Source organism: Pelophylax lessonae (assembly GCF_965119305.1).
Source record: "Pelophylax lessonae genome assembly, chromosome: 4".
Taxonomy (NCBI): Eukaryota; Metazoa; Chordata; class Amphibia; order Anura; family Ranidae; genus Pelophylax; species Pelophylax lessonae.
Window position 1 is genome coordinate 144,958,422 of NC_138771.1, and position 22,353 is coordinate 144,980,774.

Below are 22,353 nucleotides of genomic sequence, written 5' to 3' on the forward strand. Positions count from 1 at the left end.
GAACTGAGCCTAAAGTGGTTGTAAACCCTTATATATACCCAATGAAGTGACTGGCCTCACTTCAGAAAGATGAAACAAATCCTCCTACATACAGTAAGTTGTAACTGTTTATCTGCAGTCTTCTCTTGTCTACATCCATTCAAAGTCCAGAATTTTTTTAAGGCTTGCCTGAGCTGTCAGGAAAAAGGGGGTTGAGATCTAAGGTTACACAGACGTAGTTAGCTGAGGTTACGCAGAGCTTAGTGAGGAGAGCTCAAAGAGCTGATTGGAGGGAAGGAACATCCCCCGCCCCTCCCCCCTCCACACAGCACACAGGAACAGAGTTGAGACTGTCACTCTGCTAGAGGCTCCTCCCTTGTCACCTTTTTTCTCTTAGTGTCAGGAAAGCTGGTCAGAAGTAATTCATTCCAATAGCAGAGTAGCGAAGCAGCAGACAGAAATGACACTCAGTGCTCTCAATTGGGACAAGTACGCACTATAGAAGGATAAGCTTTGTACATCTATTATGTCCAAGGTTTACAACTAATTCAAAGGATAAGTCCAGGCAAAACCTAACTAACGCTAAACCTGCATTGTGCCACATTCTAAACCTAATCTATCTAACCCTGTAAAGCAAAAATAGCTGTACTTACCTTTTCTGCACCCGATCTGGTCCGGTCTTCAGCTACGGAAGCTCTGTGCAGGTGAGGACTGACAACGGCTGTGAAATGAATGGGAAGTGACGTCACCCGTAGACTTACTATGGGGCTTTTGTTGTCGAGTGCCTCTCCTGCTCCCGCCTCCGTGCTGAAGCCGCCGCTGACAGCTCAGCGTGGGACCGGACCAGATCAGCTGCAGAATAGGTAAGTAGAGGGATTTTTGCTTTATGGAGTTAGATAGATTAGGTTTAGAATGTGGCACAGAGCAGGTTTAGCGTTAGTTAGGTTTTGCCTGGACTTATCTTTTAAGTGTAAGTGGGAAGTTTATATGGGACCTTGTTCATAAAAGTAAGGAAAGAATTGTATGCTCAATTAGTGATGGCCTACAATAACCAATACTATCCGCTGTTATCCCCTATAATCAGCTGTTGCTTTAACAGTTTTCATAAATTATGCCTAGGATTGGGAAGAGACGTGTAGGAGTGGCAAAGGGTTACAGCATTAAAAATGAATAAACTCTATAATTACTGAATGCTAAAGAAAGCAGTCATCTGGTGGGCCAGTCTGACCTGGATAGTGAGACTGCTAAGATAGAAGCCTACACACACATAGGATGACCAGATGTGGTTCCTTTAATCAGGAACACATATGATTTATATAGGTGTTGAGGATATTGATTCAGAACAGATTCAGACAGCCCGAGAACCTGTGTAAATGATATGTTCTCTAGATATAAGTTGCCTCTGGTGCTTATAAATGAGACTAATGGGTGTATTAAAAAAATAGAGAGCTATTTGTCCTGTGAAAAAATGTAACAGTCCGCATACAGCATGTAGCACCCTTGTAGGTAGGTGCTAGAGAGAGAGTATAATTTTGGATCTTTTCTATTTATCAGAAGGATTGCCAGGTAAATCTATATTGTTCTCTGCCTACCAGAGAGCAGGATCTGCTAGTGAGGTCTGCTCATTGTGCTCAGGTGCAGCTCAGTTTGTCTGAAGTGTTTCACACTGGTCCAATAGGAAGGGATATTAGACAGTGGGAGGAAACCTGATAAATGAGTTTACAGGCATTTAGTACAGCCCTGGTAATTGGCAGAAGAAAGTGCATTGGTGCATGCTGGGATACTGTATAAATGCTAAGAGCACATGTGCTTGAGAGACTTTCAGCTGGAGAGCGGAGTCCCGAAGGGAGGGAGCGGCCGCCTCCTCCTCTGTAGAAGTTGCCATGCGGCCTCAGGTGGTCAACCTGAGGACCTAAAGAGCTAGAGAGGAACTGAACCCATAGGTCCTGCAGAGCTGACTAGAATGGAAACAACTGAAGGATCTGATTCAGCATACAATGAGTACAAATCTGTGTTAAGGGGCCTGTCCTGAGGGGGGCCATTCCTTCAGCTAGAAGAGTCAGTGGACTGGTGTCAGTAAAGAGGGTGCTAGAGAGTTTCCTGAAGATAATGTAGTTCACCAAATCTGTTGCTGGAGAGGGGGCAAGAAGACTTAACCCTTTCCATACACGTGGCAGTATGGTTAAAGCAGTGTAACTGCTTTCACAAGTAACCTGGTGAGGCCAAGTGAGAGTTGTTCTTATCAACAATAAATAGTTCAAGTTGGAGTATCCCATTATTCCCTTCTCCCATCCAAGTTTCACAATACATACCAAAAAAGCAAAACCCCTGGACTGTTTATTTAGTGACGAGCCATTGGGAGTAAGGATGAATGTGTGATCTGTCCCTAAGTGACTGTCTGCAGGTAACCAGAGGAGGCCCAACAAGTCGTCACACAGAAAGCTCTACGGGGACAGTGCTACAAGTATACCATAAAACCAACACTTTATTCAGAAAACAAGATTGGCAGAAACAAACTCACATTACCCATGTGCACAGCACACTTTGAGACCCCCGCCATTGAAAGGAAATGTTATGAGGAGTATATTGAGCTCTTTTAGATTTTCTTACTAATAAGAAAGGTGAAAGATCCAGTGAACAGATTTCCTGTTTTAGGTGGAGGGTGGTGAATTTTTGCAAACAGGAAAATTAAACATAAACTTTTTTCCGCTGAAGATTCACTATATCACGAGGACATTTGCTTTAACCATACTGGGACAATTAGGCATTTATTTGTTGGTAGATAGAGCTGCGTTCTCACACAAACATAAATTGTGATAAACTAAATCAAACTAAAAATAATAATTATTTAGAAGTGAAAAAACAGTCCTTGGTAAGTGATCATAGATTAGTGAAAAAGAATGCACTGAACACAAACCTAAATTGTGTAAACCAGTATGTGAAAATAAGATAACAAAAATAAGTCCCAATGGTGGAAAAAGCTAAAAAAGATAATGTCCTTAATAAATAACCATGAATAGATGTCACGCCACCATTGCAGGCAGAAAAGGGAAGGGATGTGCATCACTTCAAGAGGATCGTTCTCATGATGATGATATCTCACACCACAACACAAAGTGTAACCTCCACCACATGAAATGCGCACCTACCAGCTTGTAAAAGCCTAATGGCTTGTGGCTACTACCCAGCCAGGGCCTTTATCCTTAGAAGGGGCAAACAGATGGCAGCTCACATCAAATGGGACATTTCAACCCAAAGCACGGCAGAGCTGGTGGTCACGACCATCCCTGGGGCTCAAGAGAAACGATAGCCCCCCACAGATGGTGTTCTCATATTATCCCAGAATGAGAAATACTCACCATAGTGTAAAACCAAATGTAGCGTTTAATAAATGAACAGTATTGCACTTGCATGAAAGACACATAAAATATGCCAGAATTCAAAAAAGCCAGCTGGCTTGTATACAACTCCCATCCTTCCAGAATCTTGAACAGCACTGTGACGTCAGCATGTTGCTCCTCCCGACGCGTTTTCGTCACACTCTGACGTCGTCCTGGGGCAATTATTTGTGCTGTGTTTGGAGGTTGCATCACAGTTGTTCATAGAATTATGGGTTGTTGTTTTTTTTGTTGTTAGCACTGCACTATATTCTATATCTAATTGTATTACTGCTCAGTGTTTGAATGCACAGATGACTATGTATAAAATGCTGGTTGTTTGGATGTCTTAAGCATTAGCATGAGCACCATAAATGTCTTCTGTATTGTTTTTAATGCAAACACACCTTATGATCATTATCTCCATCTAGTGGCAAAATGTGATATTCTTTTTAATTAAGTATTTTATGAAAATACCAGATAATAGCCACTAGATGGAGCTGACCATCATAGGAGAGAACATATTACAAACAATATAGCAGACATTGTAGGTGCCCATATGAATATTTAAAGCATCCAGACAGCAAACATTTTAGAAATAGACAGCACTGTGTAAAGTACTGTAGATAGCGTAGGGTTTTTTTTCTTCTTTTTTTTTTATATATACATGCATATTCCCATTCATAAATTACACAGGAAAGTGCTAAAGAGAGAACGGATCTTAAGGTTTTAGAAATTGCATGCTACCAAAAAAGAAGTTTGGACTCTATGCATTGAAAAATGCATGAAAAATTAATTAGTTATTTAATTTGGAAAAGGAAAATAAATTGTATTAGAATAAAGTTTTGGGGTGTTAATACTATAAGAACTATGCATATGGCAAGCTACACATTTTAAGATCAGACCCTAAAAACCATTTCACATCAAACACTTCTTCAGTACTATCAGAATATTGCAGCAAAAGGTGTAAAATGAAACTGTTGGGGAATTTTGAAGATGACTTTAATAAGCTTACAGGCCTGGTGGTCATGGTTCTGTCCCCTTCTGCTCCTCCAACCTTGTTGGGAGTTACAAAATAAGAATATCTGAATGTGTGAAAGATATAATTTGTTATGTGGGAACAAGCATGGGAAAATCTGGTTTATCTCGCTCTACGTACATTTGTTATGGAACAATGAGCCTGTCTTCTGGAAGGTCACAGAGATTGGGATGGTTAGCAAGTTACATTTTTCAATGACTGGTATTAAAATGTAAGTTCACCTTTTCAGAAAAAATGAAAAGGTGAACATACACTGTACACCCTCCTTACACCCCCCAGTCCCTACTGTACTTACTTCCGTAGATGATGAGCTGTCCCATGCAGCCAGCTGGTATAGTCCTTCATTTTGCAGGGCTTCCAGGATGGATCAGAGTAATTGGTCAGCGCCAGAACACAGCATGGCTCTGATCTGTCACCAGAATCCCTACAGAAAGAAGAGGGAGAAGAGTGAGGATTTCAAATCCTTGGACCGATACAGTGGTTGCATGGGCATTGGCAGCTCATTACCCATTGAGGTAAGTACAGCAGGGACCAGAGGGAAGGTTCTCCTGGCTCCTCCCTTCTGCCGAGTGCCCCCACAGCAAGCAGCTTGTTAAGGGGGCACCTGGGACAAGCTGCTGCTTCGTGTGTCTAGTCAGACACGGAGCCGTGGCTCGGCCCTGTCCCCTCTCTCTCCTCATTGGCTCACTGACTTTGATTGACAGCAGCGGGAGTCAATGGTGCCCACTGTTGTGTCCATGCTCTTGTGCAACATCGCTAAATCGAGATGGGGCTCAGGTAAGTATTAGAGGGGCCGAGGGGGGCTGCTGCACACAGAAGGTTTTTTTTTATCCTTTGGCCTCATGCACACAGGGCGTTTTTACAGCTGCTTTTAGGGGCGTCAGGCGTTTTTTTTTTTGTTTTTTTTTGCAGCTTAAAAAGGCCCCTCCTTGTAATTTCTGGCCTCAGGCACACACAGGCTTTTAGGAGCTAGAAGTGGCATAGGTGTATTAAGCTGTGAAAAAACTCAGGGCCAGCGCGTTCTGGAGCAGCAGCGTTAAGCTGTAAAAACGCCTGACGCTGTTAAAGGCTGCATACAGCGTTAGGCCACGTCAGACATTTTTAAGCTGTAGTAGTTGGAATTGAGGTTGGAAAATAGAAGAGGGCAGAAAGAGGCTGCTAAACGCTAACGCTGCTAAACATGGCTAAAACGCAGGGGCGTAACTATAGGGGTTGCAGGGGTTGCAGGGGTTGCAATTGCAACAGGGCCCCATGCTCCAGGGGGCCTGTTAGGCTCCACTGTACACCTGGCGGGGGGGGGGCATGTAGAGAAATCACTGTCCTCCTTTTTCCTCCTGTAGCTATGAGGAAAATATAGGAGATTGGTTTCTCTGTGTGCTGCCCCTGCCACTCCTCCTATCCAGTTCACTTGTGTTCTGCTGTCTCTGGGCCCCTGTGTCCCCCCACACTCTGCTGCCTCCTCCCCACTGTGCTCCCTCCCCTCTCCTGCTGGCTGCTGCAGGGGATGTGTCACAATAGAGAACCAGGAAGGGTCGGTAAATATGTAATTTAAGACAAAAAGAGAGAGAGAAGACCAAGCGCCAATCTAAGTGTAGCAATGCAGTTGATTTATTAGCAATTAAAAGAGTATTACTCACAAACGTGCGTTAAAAACAGGCATCTCAAATAGTGCAGGGCATCTGGGCGCTATTCATCCAGGGTGTCATTCCGGATCCCTTGTGGAGCTGGCGCTGTGGGGGATGAGCGGCGATCTCCTGTTGTGAGGCAGGGGACGTGCAGATCCTTCGGTGGTGGTGTAGCAGCGTGGGTCCTCGGGGACCCACCGCCGAAGGATCTGCACGTCCCCTGCCTCACAACAGGAGATCGCCGCTCATCCCCCACAGCGCCAGCTCCACAAGGGATCCGGAATGACACCCTGGATGAATAGCGCCCAGATGCCCTGCACTATTTGAGATGCCTGTTTTTAACGCACGTTTGTGAGTAATACTCTTTTAATTGCTAATAAATCAACTGCATTGCTACACTTAGATTGGCGCTTGGTCTTCTCTCTCTCTTTTTGTCTTGGATCCATACAGGGTTGCTTCACCCTACAAAGCCTGCAGCCATCAAAGTGTCTAGCAATTCCACTGGACTCAATCATCTGCATTTTTGCCCATATCTAGATTATCGCAGCAGCTCGTGTAATCCGATTGCGCCAATCTCCCCCCCTTTTTTCAAATATGTAATTTACCAGCTCCTTCCTTTTCTCAATGGACAGAGTCATAGTCAGTGACATTGTAAAAAAATAAAATTAAAAAAATGATAAAAAATAATACAATTAAAATACCAAAAAATAAAAACTTCTGACACCAGTGGGTAAACTTCCAGGACTGCAAAGGCCACACTTGTGACCAGGCCCTGGCATTCCACCACCATGGAGAGGCCCCAAGATGGCAGGAAGGGGGCCCACTGCAGAACTTGGGAAATGGTCCCACTGCGGGACCGTAATAAAGGGCCCTGCAACGAGAGTAAAGGGCCCCAGGATCAGTGGGAAGAGCCCCAGGCTTGAAGGGAAGGGCCCCGGCCAGGGGTCTGGGGGGCCCTTCATGGTTTCTTGCACCGGGGCCCTGAAGGTCCTAGTTACGCCTCTGCTAAAACGTGCATTAATGCCAATGCAAAAGGCTTCTAAAAGCACGTTTTTACAGCTGCTTTTCCTGGTGTCAGAACTGGCTTTGCAGCTCGATCCCCCGCTGAGGAGGAGGATGACAGCTGTTCTCTGCGCTGGGTGCGGAGACACAGCTGTCAGTTCCCCATACATCTCTATGGGGGAATCGGATGGGAACGGACCGTTGGTCCATTCTCATACGATCCCATCCGATCCGCTGGACAGATGGAAAGTAGGGTTTCCATCCGTCCAGATTTGACGGATCGGATGTCAGCAGACATATCTCTGCTGACATCAGATGCCCCATAGGGATGCGTGGGGGGACCGTTCAGATCCGCCAAAAAAACGGACAGGCGGATCTGAATGGTCCGCCTGTGTGAAAGAGCCCTAAGGATGAAAAAAACCTTCAGCCTTTAGGGCTCTTTCACACTATCCGCTCTGTCGGCGTACCCTGTTTATCTCAACGGGGGATTACTTCCGCCGATCCCCCGCTGAGCAGGAGAATGACAGCTGTTCTCCGCACTGTGTGCGGAGACACAGCTGTCAGAGCCCCATACATCCCTATGGGGGAATCGGATGGGAACGGACCGACGGTCCGTTCCCATCCGATCCGCTGGACGGATGGAAAATAGGGTTTCCATCCGTCCAGATTTGACGGATCGGATTGGATGTCAGCAGACATGTCTCCTACAGCCGTTTGCGCAGGAGCGGCTGCCTGCCGCAGTATAACTGCGGCTGGCGCTCTTAAAGTGATTAAAGCGGAGTACCACTCAAAAGTGGAACTTCCGCTTTAAGTGGTCCTGACCCCCTGACATGCCACATTTGGTATGTCATTTTTTTGGATGGGAGCGGGTACCTAGTTTTGACAGATACCCGCTGCCACTTCAGCTCGGGCTGCCTATGTTTCCTAATGCCAGGGTGGCTGCACTCTATAGAGGAGTGACAGCAACATTGTGAACCTGGGCAGAAGGAAGTGCTAGAATAGATGGACTAGCAAAAAAGAAAAATGGAAAACGAATGCAGCCACCACATTTAACCACTTGCCGACCGCCGCACGACTATTTACTGCGGCGGTCGTACCAGGAGCCTGTAAGGGGCGAGCGTGCGCCGCCGGAGGTGCGCTCCCGCCCCCGCTCGTTCGCAGTGATCCCCGCACGAGTGACCAGCGGCTCCGATGTCCGCCGGCCACTCGCGATCTCCCGCAGGAGAGGGAGAAAGGCAGATGGCTAATGTAAACAAAGCCATCTGTCATTCTTCCTGATGTAAGTGCAGAGACTATACGATCCTGCTATGTAGGATCGTATGTCTCTGTGGTTACATCACAAGCCGCTCCCCCCCCCCCCCACAGTTAGAATCACGCCCCTAGGGATACATTTAACCCACTGATCACCAATAAAGTTAACCCCTTCCCTGCCAGTGTCATTTTTACAGTAACAGTGCATATTTATAGCACTGATTACTGTAATAATGTCACAGGTAACCCCAAAAGTGTCAAAAATGTTAGTCAGGGGTCCGATCTGTGCATGCAATGTCGTAATTCCGCAAAAAAAATTGCAGATCGCCGCCATTGCTAGTTAAAAAAAAAAACAATAAAAACTACATAAATCTTTCCCGTAGTTAGTAAACGCAATAACTTTTGTGCAAACCAATCCAAAAACGCTTATTGGGATTTTTTTTTACCAAAAATATGTAGCAAAAAACAAATTGGCCTAAAATGTTAAAAAATTTTGATTTTTACATTTTTTTTTTTGAGAATTTCATATAATAAAATGTGAAAAATATTATTTTTTCAAAATTGTTGCTATTTTTTTGTTTGCACTACATTTTTGTTTGGCAGTCTGTTGTCTAAGGACCCGCCCACTGTCTGCTTTCAATCACAGGTGGGTCGGACCTGATGGGGAACTAGGGTTATGGTTCCCAATCCCAGCTTGGATGCTGCGCTGCGGATGCTGTATGACATCTGCCTGCATGACTGCTCCGAGTACACGGAGGGTCCATAATTAGCGCCATCTAAGCAAACCAGCCGCCAGATATTCCTAATCTTAACAAATGACAATATTTTATTACCCCCTCCCCCCAGGGTTTATTGCTTTTATTAAAAGACGATGTTCTTTCAGTGTCACAGCCCACAGCTCAGAATTTCCAATCTGATGGTGACTGTAAACATAGTTCACCCCTAATGCACAAAAGCCGTTCTAATAGGCAGCATTGATACTACTCAAAAATGTAATAATCTAACTATAATTGCTATAATCTCATCAGATCTAATAAATGATTTCCTTCTCTGTGTTATACAGGCTGTATGATCGGACAGATCACCTGTCATCTGCATTATAGTAGAGGAAAGCAGCACAGGGCACGGATTGCACGATGTCAGTGTCATCTCTATACTACATAGACTCCGGGTCATGTCCCCTGACCACATTCATCGGACGGTGTCACTGCCCTGTCCCTCCTCTCGAAACGCCTCTCTCACTCGGACTTGGCTTTGAAAAAGGTTTGCTAATTAAACAGATATGAAAAGTTCAGCTGACTGCAGAAGCATCCGAGGAGGGCACCCTGATTAAAGGCACAAGGCTCACCCTGAGAGAGGGCACAAGACTCACCCTGAGAGAGGGCACAAGACTCACCCTGAGAGAGGGCACAAGACTCACCCTGGGGTCATTCTGCAAGGAGAACACAGGTGAGATGTTTATGATTGGCATGGCATGGATTGGGCACCCCTGTTCACTCTAGGATGAGCATGCTTCTCTGGCTAGGGAAGGGTTACACATTCTGTGCTACAAGTCACAGAGAAATTTTGTTGTAAAGTACAATTGATAATATTAGTAATAATAATAATAATAGTAATAATAATATTAGTAATAAAGGGTTGGAGAAAGAACAATTACATCACTGCACCCTCCACAGTCAGTGCATTTTCAGTTCATTGCTATTATGCTGTAGCTACACTGTTATGTATCTATGCATTTTTTGTATCTTCACTTGCATGTGTAACTATTTTATAATCTTGTTTATATGTTTCTATGGATTAATAAACATTTCGTTTTATTTACATTTTTTTTTTTCATTTGTCATGATGATCCAATATACAATGTCTTAAGTCCCAATACCAAGGAGAATTTTATTTCTTCTATAGTATACAAGGGATGTGGCATAGGCAGAGTCTAACCACCAGCATCTCTGGAATATGAATATAAATATATATATATATATATATATATATATATATATATATATATATATATATATATATATATATATATATATATATATATATTTACACACACACATTATTTAATGTATCTTATCAATACATTATTAAATATATTTCTATTATATTATTTCTAAATTTTGCAATCTAGGGGTTTACTGTTCAAATGTTTTTCTTTCCTTGGAAGCTCATTTGTACTCTGTTAATTTATCATTATTATTATTATTATTACATTTGTGTTGCTGCTGCTTGTCCATCCTGTGCTTTATGAGCCTTATTCATGAAAACCTGAGAAACCAAAAAGAAAAAAAGAGAACTACATTGGAGTCGTTGCTCATAGTGTCCAATCAGATACTCTTGTTTAATTTTCCCATAAAATGAAACCTTACTGGTTGCTATTACCAATGACTAACAATATTGTTCTCATTTTCATTTCTCGTTTTTTTTTTTTTTTTTTTAAGAGAATCTAACAGATTAACAGAATAACAGAAGCTCAATGTTAGTCTATGAGCAGGCATATGTCAGCATGCATCCATTTAAGTGACAGTATCCCGGAAAAAAAAAAAAAAAACAGAAAAGGTTTTCATTCTTTTCCTTTATATCAGACCTAAAGGTGATGGATAGGAGGTAAAAGAGTGAAACTATATGCACATCCATTTACATCCACCTGCCCATAGAGGCTGGGCTAACATGGGTTCATGCAGCTCAGTGAGTAAAGCACTAATCACACAGATCTCATAAAAGTGACATTCGTTCTGTTCTGCACTGATCCATTCTATTACCAGGACAGCGTTGTGATGTTTGTTGCACTTTAAACCTTGGAACTTTAGGGTAGATAAAGAAATGCGTCTTAATTTCTCTTTCCTTTGAAGCCCAATCCACATTCGGGTTGCACTTCAGAGGCTACTAACAAAGCGTCTGACTTTGTAATGCAAATACTGCATGCATTAACATCCAATGATCTGTGTATACAAGTGAAGAAAATGATATGGAATATAAAATAGAAACTAGGGATGGGCCGAACGACCCCATTTTCAGTTCGCACCAGAACTTTCAAACATTGCGAAAGTTAAGAATCGAATAATGAACCCCATTGAAGTTTATGGGACCCGTACTTGAAAAATCAAAAGTGCCCATTTTGAAGGCTTGTATACAAGTAATTGGGCATACAGTGGTTATGGGGGTCCGGGTACTGCCCTGGGGGACATGAAAAGAAAGTTTGTAAAAAATGTCTTTTTAAAATGAGCAGTGATTTACTGATCCTTAAAATGAAGGCATAAAAATGAGAAATAACAATAAAATTAAAAATTCCTTTCAATATAGTGCCTGGGGGGTCCCCTTAGTCTGCCTGTAAAGTGGAACATCTGTACTGGGTAAAGAAGTTGCTGCAGCAGTAATTGCATTTATAAAGCCATAAAAAAATGAAATTTTCCCTGCCAGCTTTCTTTATATTGTAAACAACGGCTTGGGGAGCCAGTCTGTATGATGAGGCCACAATGTTTAGAGATTTTTTTGGATAAATTCTGGTGTCTCTTTCACAAACTTTGGATAGAAGTAACAGGTGCAGAAAAATTGGTCTTTGGGTGTCGGAGGTGCCTTCACACCAGTGTTAATTTCGTCGACTAAAACCGACTAAAACGTTTTCGTCGACTAACACAATTCAGATGACTAAAATACGACTAAAACTAAAATGGCATTTTAGTCTTAAGACTAAAATACGACTAAAACTAAAATGGCATTTTAGTCAAAAGACTATAACTAAAACTAAATCGAAATTTGCTGCCAAAAATTAACACTGGTGCATGCTCAAAGCATAAATAATAACATATTAGATTTTTCACTCCAGGACCAGCAGTAGTATATAATGAGTTTGAAAATTGTAGAGAAATGCTTAAATAATGCATTACAAATTACAATTGAGCTACACCCATTTGATTATAGATGACTAAAATTAGTTTTAGTCGACTAAAACGCCCTACATACTGGAGTTTTAGTCGACTAAATACGACTAAAACTAAAACACTTGCAAAAGACTAAAATAGGACTAAAACTAAAATGCCATTTTAGTCCTAAGACTAAGACTAAAACTAAATTGAAATTTGCTGCCAAAATTAACACTGCTTCACACCGTAACCCTGTAGAGGTACTCTTGATGAAAGCAAGAATTGCCTTTCTTTTAAAAATGTAAATGATTTGCACCTGTCAACAGGTGCGAGGAAATTGGTCTTGGGTGTCCGTGGTGCCTTCACACCGTAACCCTATAGAGGTACTCTTGATTAAAGCAAGAATTGCCTTGCTTTTAAAAATTGAAATAATATGCACCTGTCAAACAGGTGCGGAAAAATTGGTCTTTGGGTGTTGATTGTGCCTATGAAACCTACACTAAAACATTTCTTACAGATAAAATCAACACCCACAATGCTAGAAGCCTGGGGGGGGGGGGTGAAGAGCACTGGGGGGGGGGCAGGGAAAACCAGGGGGATGGAGAGCAGGGGGGGGAGTGGAAATCACTGAGGGGGGAGCCAGGGAGAACAGGGGGGTGGAAAGCACTGAGGGGAGCTAAAAAGCACCGGGGCAGGGGCTATGGAGCACTGGGGGCGAGGGGGCTGGACAGCACTGGGGGGCCAGCAAAAGAAGTTGTATAGGAGGAGTGGTGGGGCGGCTGCATATAGAGGAATTGATCTTTCCATATTCCTCCTGCAGCCGCTGAATGCCTGCATGAGGGAGAGGAGGAGAATCAGGCATTCAGCGGCTGCAGGAGTAATATGGAAAGATCAATTCCTCTATATTCACCAGCCCCACTGCTCCTCCTATCCAGCACACACACGATGCTGCCCGGGCACCGGCACTCACCTTCTTCCCTCCGCCCCCTCGAGCAGCATGGACTGAAGGAGCTGCCTTCACACAGAGATGCGGGCCGGCCCGGCAGCACTGGCCTGACACCCACCCAGTGCGTGGTGCCCAGGGCAGCCCACCCCCCCTCACCCCTCGTTGGTACGCCACTGGATCATGCTCTGCTTCAGTATGTCACAGTACATGTTGCCATTCGAAGTTCCCTCAATGAACTGTTGCTCTCCAGTTCCGGACCATAACACTCTCACCACCATGCTTGACTGTAGGCAAGACACACTTGTCTCTGTACTCCTCACCTGGTTGCCGCCACACACGCATAACACCATCTGAACCAAATAAGTTGATCTTAGTCTCATCAATCCACAGGGAATTGTTCCAGTAATCCATGTCCTTAGTCTGCTTGTCTTCAGAAAACTGTTTGGGGGCTTTCTTGTGCATCATCTTTAGAAGAGGCTTCCTTCTGGGATGACAGCCACGCAGACCGGTTTGATGCAGTGTGTGGCGTATGGTCTGAGCACTGACAGGCTGACCCCCCACCCCTTCAACCTCTGCATCAATGCTGGGAGCACTCATATGTTTATTTCCCAAAGACAGCCTATCGATATGATGCTGAGCACATGCACTTCTTTGGTTGACCATGGCGAGGCCTGTTCTGAGTGGAACCTATCCTGTTAAACCGCTGTATGGTCTTGGTCACCGTGCTGCAGCTCAGTTTCAGGGTCTTGGCAATCTTCTTATAGCCTAGGCCAGTGATGGCGAACCTTGGCACCCCAGAAGTTTTGAAACTACATTTCCCATAATGCTCATGCAGTCTGCAGTGTAGTTGAGAATCATGGTAAATGTAGTTCCAAAACATCTGGAGTGCAAAGGTTCGCCATCACTGGCCTAGTCAATCTTTTTGTAGAGCAACAATTCTTTTTTCAGATCCTTAGGGAGTTCTTTGCCATGAGGTGCCATGTTGAACTTCCAGTGACCAGTATGAGAGAGTGAGAGTGATAAAACCAAATTTAATACACCTGCTCCCCATTCACACCTGAGACCTTAAAAAAAAAAAGGAAAAGGAGGCACAAACACCTAGTGCATTACCCGTGGTCACTGTATAAAATTTTAATAAAATGCCAAATGCATACTCACAGACATGAAGAAATAAAATTGTGTTACAAATTCCCGTCACACATGTACTGGAACATGTCCTTAAAGATACGACCGCTAACGCATTTCGGGAGTCAAGCTCCCTTCTTCAGAGCTCTGAGACACCTGAGACCTTGTAACACTAACGAGTCACAAGACACTGGAGAGGGAAAATGGCTAATTGGGCCCAATTTGGACATGTTCACTTAGGGGTGTACTCACTTTTATTGCCAGCGGTTCAGACAATAATGGCTGAGTATTGAGTTATTTTGAAGGGACAGCAAGTTTACACTGTTAGTTCCGGTTCACACTAGGGCGACCTGTGAGGCGACCTGGTCGCCTCACAGGTCGCCGTAGGTCGCCTCCCATAGGGAAGCTGCGGACCCGTTCTAATAGGAGCGACACAAGTCACTCCGACTTAGAAAAAGGGTCCGGAGCTTCTTTGGGGCGACCGCCATAGACTTCAATGTTATGAAGTCCGTGGCGGCCGCTCCGAGGTCGCGGCGCGTTGCTCGCATGTGAACGGGCACTTATACAAGCTGTACACTTACTACTTTACATTGTAGCAAAGTATCATTTCTTCAGTGTTGTCACATGAAAAGATATAATAAAATATTTACAAAAATGTGAGGGGTGTACTCACTTTTGTGAGATACTGTATATCATACAATCCCATATACACAATCCTATACCCACAGTTGATCCAGAGGAAGGCAAAAAACCCCAGCAAAGCATGATCCGATTTGCTGTAGCAGGGGGATTTCTGATCCCCCAAGAGGCAATTGGATATTCCCTGGATCAACTTTACCTATAAATGTTAGTGTCCAGTTATATAATGTACATTTAGGAAGGAATCCAGTCCTTTCTTAAAGCAATCTACAGAGCTGGCCAGAACTAGCTCTTTGGGAAGTCTATTCCACATTTCCACAGCTATTACTGTGAAGAAACCTTTACGTATTTGGAGCTGAAATCTCTTCTCCTCCAGACGTAAAGAGTGCCCCCTTGTCCTCTGTGATGACCTTAAAGTGAATAACTCAACATCAATTTCACTATATGGACCACTTATGTATATACACATGTTGATCATATCACCCTTAATCTCCTCTTCTCAAGAGTATAAATTCAGTTCCTCTTATCTTTCCTCAAAGCTGAGCTTCTTCATGCCCCTTATCAGTTTGGTTGCCCTTCTCTGCACTTCCCCATGTCCATTTTGAGAACTGGTGCCCAAAACTGAACTGCATATTCCAGATGAGTTCTTACTAGGGATCAACCGATTATCGGCAATGCCGATATAGCGGGGGCCGATATGCACTTTCCCCGATATATCGGAATCGGCCCCTGAGGCTACCGATATTGCCGATATTTCGGGAAAGTGCTGTACCTGAGTGATGCCTGCAGCTAGAGGCATCACCCCGGTACCGGAGTCCATAGCTGCCGCTCGGCTGTCATTACAAGGAGCGGGAGGGGACGTCTCCCCCCCTCCCATCGCCTTCCACGGCTTGTCCGGGGTCTCCCGTCCCACCAGGAGACCCGGGCATCCTACCTGCACGGCCGCTGAAGAGAAGACCCAATCAAAGCCGCATTCAGGTTGATCACTAGTTCTTACTAATGATTTACATCGCTCTCTCTGGAGTCCATACCTCTCTTAATAAAAGAAAAGAGTTTGATCGGTTTGGAAACCGCAGCTTGGCATTGCATGCTAGTGATCTACCAAAACACTCAAATAGGCTTGTGATCTACCAAAACACTCAAATCCTTCTCCTCCATTAATTCCCCCAGTTGTACTCCCCCTAGTATGTATGATGCATGTATATTCTTAGCCCCCAAATGCATAACTTTACATTCATAAACATTAAACCTCATTTTAAACCTCACCCAATTAAACAGTGCATTGAGGTTGGCTTATAAATTGAAGACATCCTATGAGGATGTTATTCCACTGCATAGCTTGTTGTCATCTGCAAACACTGAAATGGTACTTTTAATCCCAGACCCTATATAATTTATAAATATATTACAAAGTAAGTGTCCCAACACTTGGGGTACACCATTTATAACTTAGACCATTTAGAGTAAGAATCATTAACCACTACTCTCTGAAATCGGTCTATTAGCCAGTTGTCTATCCATTTACAAACAAATCTTTCCAAGCCTGTAGACTTTACCATACACATTAGCTATTTGTGAGGAACTGTGTCAAACGCTTTTGCAAGATCCAAGTATACTACGTCAAAAGCCACCCCTCTGTCCAAGGGTTTACTTACCTCCTCATATAAAAAAATTTAGATTTTGTCTGACAACTTCTATCTTTCATGAATCCATGCAGTCCATTCTTAAAAAAACTTTTTTCCAACAAGAACTCATCTATATGTTCTTTTATTAAGTATCTTCCTGACTATGAATAAGTAGTCATACGAGTAAGTACTTCTGTGGACATGTGTCTCATGTGTTCTGTTGTGTTTGGCCTCATGGAGCGATTACATGCAAGCCCCATGCAGGAACGCATTCTGCTGACATGGGGATGCACAGGTGTTTGTGCATCACCATGCCAAAAGTCCCATTGTTGTCTTTTGGGATGCAGCTGCTGCATAGATGCAGCCACTGCTCCCAATATGATATCCATGCAGGTGCGGGTGCATGACCACGAACACACCCTGGATGAGTTCAGTGACATGCATCCGCACCCACATGACTGTCATATTGGGGCACAATGGCTATGTCCATTGCATCCCAAAAGACAACATAGAGACTGCCAGCACAGGGATACATGGAACCCCTGTACATCCCTGTGTCCCATCCCTGTGTCAGCAGAACACAGACCTGCATGGGGCAGGCATGTAGTTACTCTGTGTAAACCCGGCCTTAAGACATTTCTCTATGATTCTGTTTGTTATCTAACAAAGGAAAATAAACAGTTAAAAGGATAGATTGTTCAGTTTAATTGTTGAAGTGGTTAAAGTGGTTGTAAAGGTAAAAGGTGTTTTAGCTTAATGCGTTCTCTGCATTAAGGTATAAACCTTTCCATGTCAGCTTCCTCCAGTCCCCCCTGAAGTACTTACCTGAGCCCAATCTTAATCCAATGCTGGGCCTGTTTGCAGCAGTGCTGCTCTTCTCTCCCCTCTCTCACAGGAAGCATGGCAGTAGAGGGAGTCATTGGCTCCTGCTGCTGTCAATCAACTCTTGTGAGCTGAGAGCAGAGGGCGGGCTGTGCCTCACTGTGTGTGGCAGGGCTCAACAAATCCCAGGCACCAGGTCACCATGGCGACTAGAAATTGTGTCCTGGCGCCTGGGCTTTTGACAGCTGTCCACATCCAACTCCCACTTGCCAACGCCGCTAGCCAAAAGACGGCTACAGTGTGGTCGTCCTCTTCTGGGAGGGTGTCTAATGTAGAAGAGAAGATGACTGCACTCCAGATTGCAGAGGTCGAGAAACTTTATTCCATAAAATCCATAGAAAGTATCAAAACATGCATGATACAATCATGATACAGAAAGACAGCAGCAGGGTTGATGCGCTTCACGAAAAACTTTGCTCAGTCATAACCTATGTTGCACCTGTGATGTTAACTCTTAAAGTGTTTGTTGCCCAGTACTTGTGCTGTCTAACCTGCCCCTCTGGAAACTGTAAAAAACCTGGCTGATCCTACCACTTCCTGTGTCCTCCTCTCTGTGCTGACCATGATAATCACGGCTAATGAGCCCTGACCACCGTGGTCAGCCTGCGTGCCTCTGTCATGAAGCCCTGAATTGTGTTATCAGAGCGGCTGGGAGTCACGTGATAGGCTTAAAGACACTTCTCAAAGAGGTATTTAGAGGCATTGTTTCATGCAAACAGTTGTACAATGCAGATAGGAGATTAAAAGAGAGGGGCTGGCAGCAAGGCAATAGTTTAGGGTTACAAACCCTTTATATTATAGATAGAGCTGAAAATACTCGGTGCCTAATTAAGCTGCTATAGACAGTCACTGACTTCATACATATACAAAAAATAAAAACAAAATCTGAAAGAAACTTATAAATCCATAGAAATTGTCTAAAATCTTGAGGGATATGTGGATGTTACAAAAACTGAGGACAAACCATACAAAAAATGCATATGTCACATCGTATGTGCCTACACATAGACACCATGAGATAAGAACGACCACAAATCTGCATACATGGTCCACACAATACTGTGCTGGAAATCAAACATGAATAATATAAAACAAATCAAGATAAATGTATGTATATTAACCAAAATCCATTGTGTAGTACATGTTTGCTGACAAGAAACAAACTCAGTATTATATGTAAATTGAACAGCTACTTTTCCTTTAGTAAACAACCTAAATTTTTTGTAAAAGGGCATTCTTCTTTCTAACATGTACTTTCAATCTCACGCCCAAACACATGTTCACGTGGTTTCTGAGTAGTCTTTGGGGAACAAATTCTCATAAAGTGTTTGGCGGAGTGTACAAACAGGTATTTCAGGCATGGATTGACGAGCCAACAAGACCTACAGTATTTCCTCTTGTCCTGCTTCAATCATTCTAAAATAAATGACTTGTACTTTCGGTTTTCAATGACCTACCTTTTGGCAGGTTAAATTGTTTTATCTCTAAAAAAAATGGATCTGTATCAACAGTTATTACTAATCTGTATGATGCATTGTTTGTAATGCACTGCAAAAAAAAACAATAAAAGTGATTGAACCACAAAAACGGGCATTTCATCTGCACGGGATTAGTTGATTGAAGCTTCTCTGGACATAGGGAATAATGTATTTCATCTAACAGGGTGCCTCCTGGGTTCTTAGAGGGTGCCTTGGTAAAATGCCTAAAAATTGCCCCAAATTGCCCAAAAATGATCTATGTCACCCTCAGAAACAATGGGGAGTCACACCTAGGAGGCACACAATGGGGAATAATACAATGACAGAAAGACACTTTAATAAATAGATTACACATAACAACAAAAGACACAAGCACCAGGTTGTTTGAAGCTGATTATAATCTTCTGCTTAGAGTCTCTGAGTCTAGAAGGGGGTTGAAGCAATCAATGTTGGTTTGGGCACAGAGACCACAATTCTGTATCCAGGTACTAGGTTCCCAAAGTCTGTGTTTTTTCAAGGAGCATGGACCCGAATCTGAAGCAGAACCACTCCAAAGGCCCCCCGGGCACAGACCTTTCAAAGAATGGAGCCTCTCAAAAGCCAGGGCCCATAGTTGGTAGGCAACAGTTTGGTCTGTCACAAGTGCCACCTATCAGTGCCCATCAATGCCGCCTTATCTGTGTATCCTCATCAGTGCCCATCAGTAAAGCTTTTCAATGCCCAATGCTCATCAGTGCAGTCTCATTAGTGCCCATCAGTGCAGCTTATTAGGGCAGCATCATCATTGCCCATCAGTGCAACCTCATCAGTGCTCATCAGTGCAGTCAAATCAGTTCCCATCAGTGCAACCTCATTGGTGCCCATCAGTGCAGCCTATCAGTGTCCATCAGTGCAGCTAATCAGTGCTGTTAAGTGAAGCCTCATCTTAAAAAGAAGCTCCAGTCTGGAAAAAAAAAGAAAAGTCAGCAGCTACAAATACTGTAGCTGCTGACTTTTAAAATAAGGACACTTACCTGTCCAGAAACCCCTCGTCATCGGCACTCCAAGTCAATTTGTAAGTTGGCTTCGGGTGCAGGCACCAGCATTATAAGTAAGGGAAAACGGCAGTGAAGCCTTCGGGCTTCACAGCCAGCTTCCTACTGCGCATGCTCGGCTTCTCCTGCCCAGAAGGCAGTGGAGGGAAGGAGGCAGGGGCTGGAAATGCATCGCCGATCGGCAATCTTACTCGGTAGAGGGAGCAGGTATGCTCTTCCCCCAAAAAGTGCCAAATGTGGCAGTGGAAGGGGGGGGGGGGTTTGAACAAGCGAGGCTTCCCCTTTTTGGGTGGAGCTCCGCTTTAAGCTCCTTTAGTAAATCAGCCTCAGTGTGTGTAGTCACTCTTCTTGAGCTGGACACACTTAGGGCCTCAGCCACCTGCATGAATGTCAAATTAGAAGGAATGGCTGTATCCATGCAGCAATTGCGACCCCTAGACTTACATGGGTTGCCTGCATGCGGATCTAGGAGCTCTAGCCACATAAACAAACAGCCAAATCATGGTGTAGGGTGCTCAGAGTCCATGTGAATGAGGCCTTACAGGACCTACCTAAATGATAAGTAAAATAAATATTTTTATATTCAGTTAGGAAGGCCCTCACATGCATAGTTGCTGTAGATTGTATAATCAGAATGGAATGTGCGTAGGCATCTTCAGATGAAGAAAACTGTCTAGATTTAATATGCCCAGAAGCACAACACACGCTACCAAATAGCAGAGTTTCTGGCGGAGAAAGAGGGAAAAGTTGGGGCTCTGATAGAACTCCCTTTTGAAAAGAGTTTCCCATAAATACAGGCTGTAGAAGAAGTGTACATGTGTCATGCCTGCCAAGCATTCTTGAATAAACCTAAAAAGCTCTATTCACAAATTTGCCAGGCAAAGAGATTACTTTGTGTCAAACTTCATAGAAACTGCTGTATGAGGTTACATTTAATGTTTCAGTCCATTCTTCACCTAGAAAGGATCTCACAGTGACAAATGCATTTTGTTGGGTTTTGGTGTCAGGAGCCCAGTGCTGTTAGTTCTCAGAGCTGGGCTTTTAGGACCATAGCAAGAGAAAATTAAAGTGTGTACAAGAATGGCCCTAGCCTGTAACCTACTACCTGATTCCTCTATATTATTGGGACAATTGAGAAACACTAATGTACCAGCACGAAATTTTGCCAAAATTCCTTAAAAAGTAAATATTTATTTGACAATTAGTAAAGTCATTCATAGTTTTTATAAACAGTACAGAAAATGTGCAATTCCCTTTCAGGGACAAACCATCTTGCAAATATATTATTCCTTTGAACAAGTGGTAATTTCCAGCTAATTAGAGATCTTTTGCATCCTACTTGCACAGCAAATGCAGAGGTTATTTAGCTTAAATGTAGAATCTGGCCCACTTTTATTAAAGAAAAAGGAAAAACATAGTCCATCCAGGATTCCCACGCAGGGGTTTCAACTTTACACAGCAGTAAAGAAATAATAAGCGAATAATACCAAGCCACCTGGCTTTCAGGTCAGCGCTGCGGCTCAGGCTTTGACCTCGGTCCTCTTGTTCCTGTAGTGTCCCTGTTTGGTACACACTCTGTACCCCTACTGACACTCTCCTTTCACAGCTTCCTTGCTGCTCAATCCCACAGGTTTGGGCCCTCCGTCTGCTCTGTCATACTGCACCTTGCAGCCATGCACACTTCTCCCTTGCTTGCCAGGACTCCTCGGGAGGGTGGAGCCCAGAACCCTGGTCCTGTCTCTACTAAAAGGCCCAGACCCACCTGTACAATCAGTGTGCTGGCTGTTCCCAAGACCTGGTCCCAGGATTGGAGATTTCCTCCCACCCAGATCACTGCAAAATCTCCAGGCCCCAGGTCCACAACTGGACTTTACAAAACAACGAGGAAACTTAAAAGCCAATGTCCTCCAAATAAAACAATCCTCCTGGAGCCTCTCAACCTGCCTAGTTGACAGGAGAGGCAGAAGGAGATTAGGGAACTTAACAAGTGGCTAAGGAATTGGTGTAGGAAAGAGGGGTTTGGGTTCCTGGAGAACTGGGCTGACTTCTCAGTCGGCTACCAGCTCTTTAGTAAGGATGGGCTGCACCTTAATGGGGACGGTACAGCTCTTTTGGGGAGAAAGATGGCCACCAAGTTGGAGGGGCTTTTAAACTAGGAGACGGGGGGGGGGAGGGCTCAGAAGTAGAGTCAGTCAGGAGGGAGCAAAGGACTGAAGGCAGTTGTAGGGTCAGCAGCAACAGTAGGTCCACAACGTCAATCGGTAGGTCTGTGCGGGAGAACCTCAGACCGAACAGGAATAAACATAACCACCAATCACGTTTAACTTCCGTAAAACTAAGAGGGGTATATGTTAATGCCAGGAGCCTAGCTAATAAAATAGATGAGTTGGAAATGTTAGTTCATGAAGAGGACATAGACCTTGTGGGAATAGCGGAGACTTGGTTCGACCCCTCACATGACTGGCTGGCAAATATCCAAGGGTATTCG

General features: G+C 43.9%; 1 protein-coding gene across 1 annotated transcript in view; it reads left to right on the top strand.

Moving 5' to 3' along the window:
- The first annotated feature begins 9,457 nt into the window (after nucleotides 1–9,457).
- The window catches only part of TYMP (thymidine phosphorylase), a 190,694-nt gene continuing 177,798 nt past the window's right edge, over nucleotides 9,458–22,353 (top strand). Inside the window, exon 1 of the mRNA XM_082256570.1 lies at nucleotides 9,458–9,722. The gene's annotated coding sequence lies outside the window, so the exon portion shown is untranslated. The remainder of the gene's footprint in view (nucleotides 9,723–22,353) is intronic.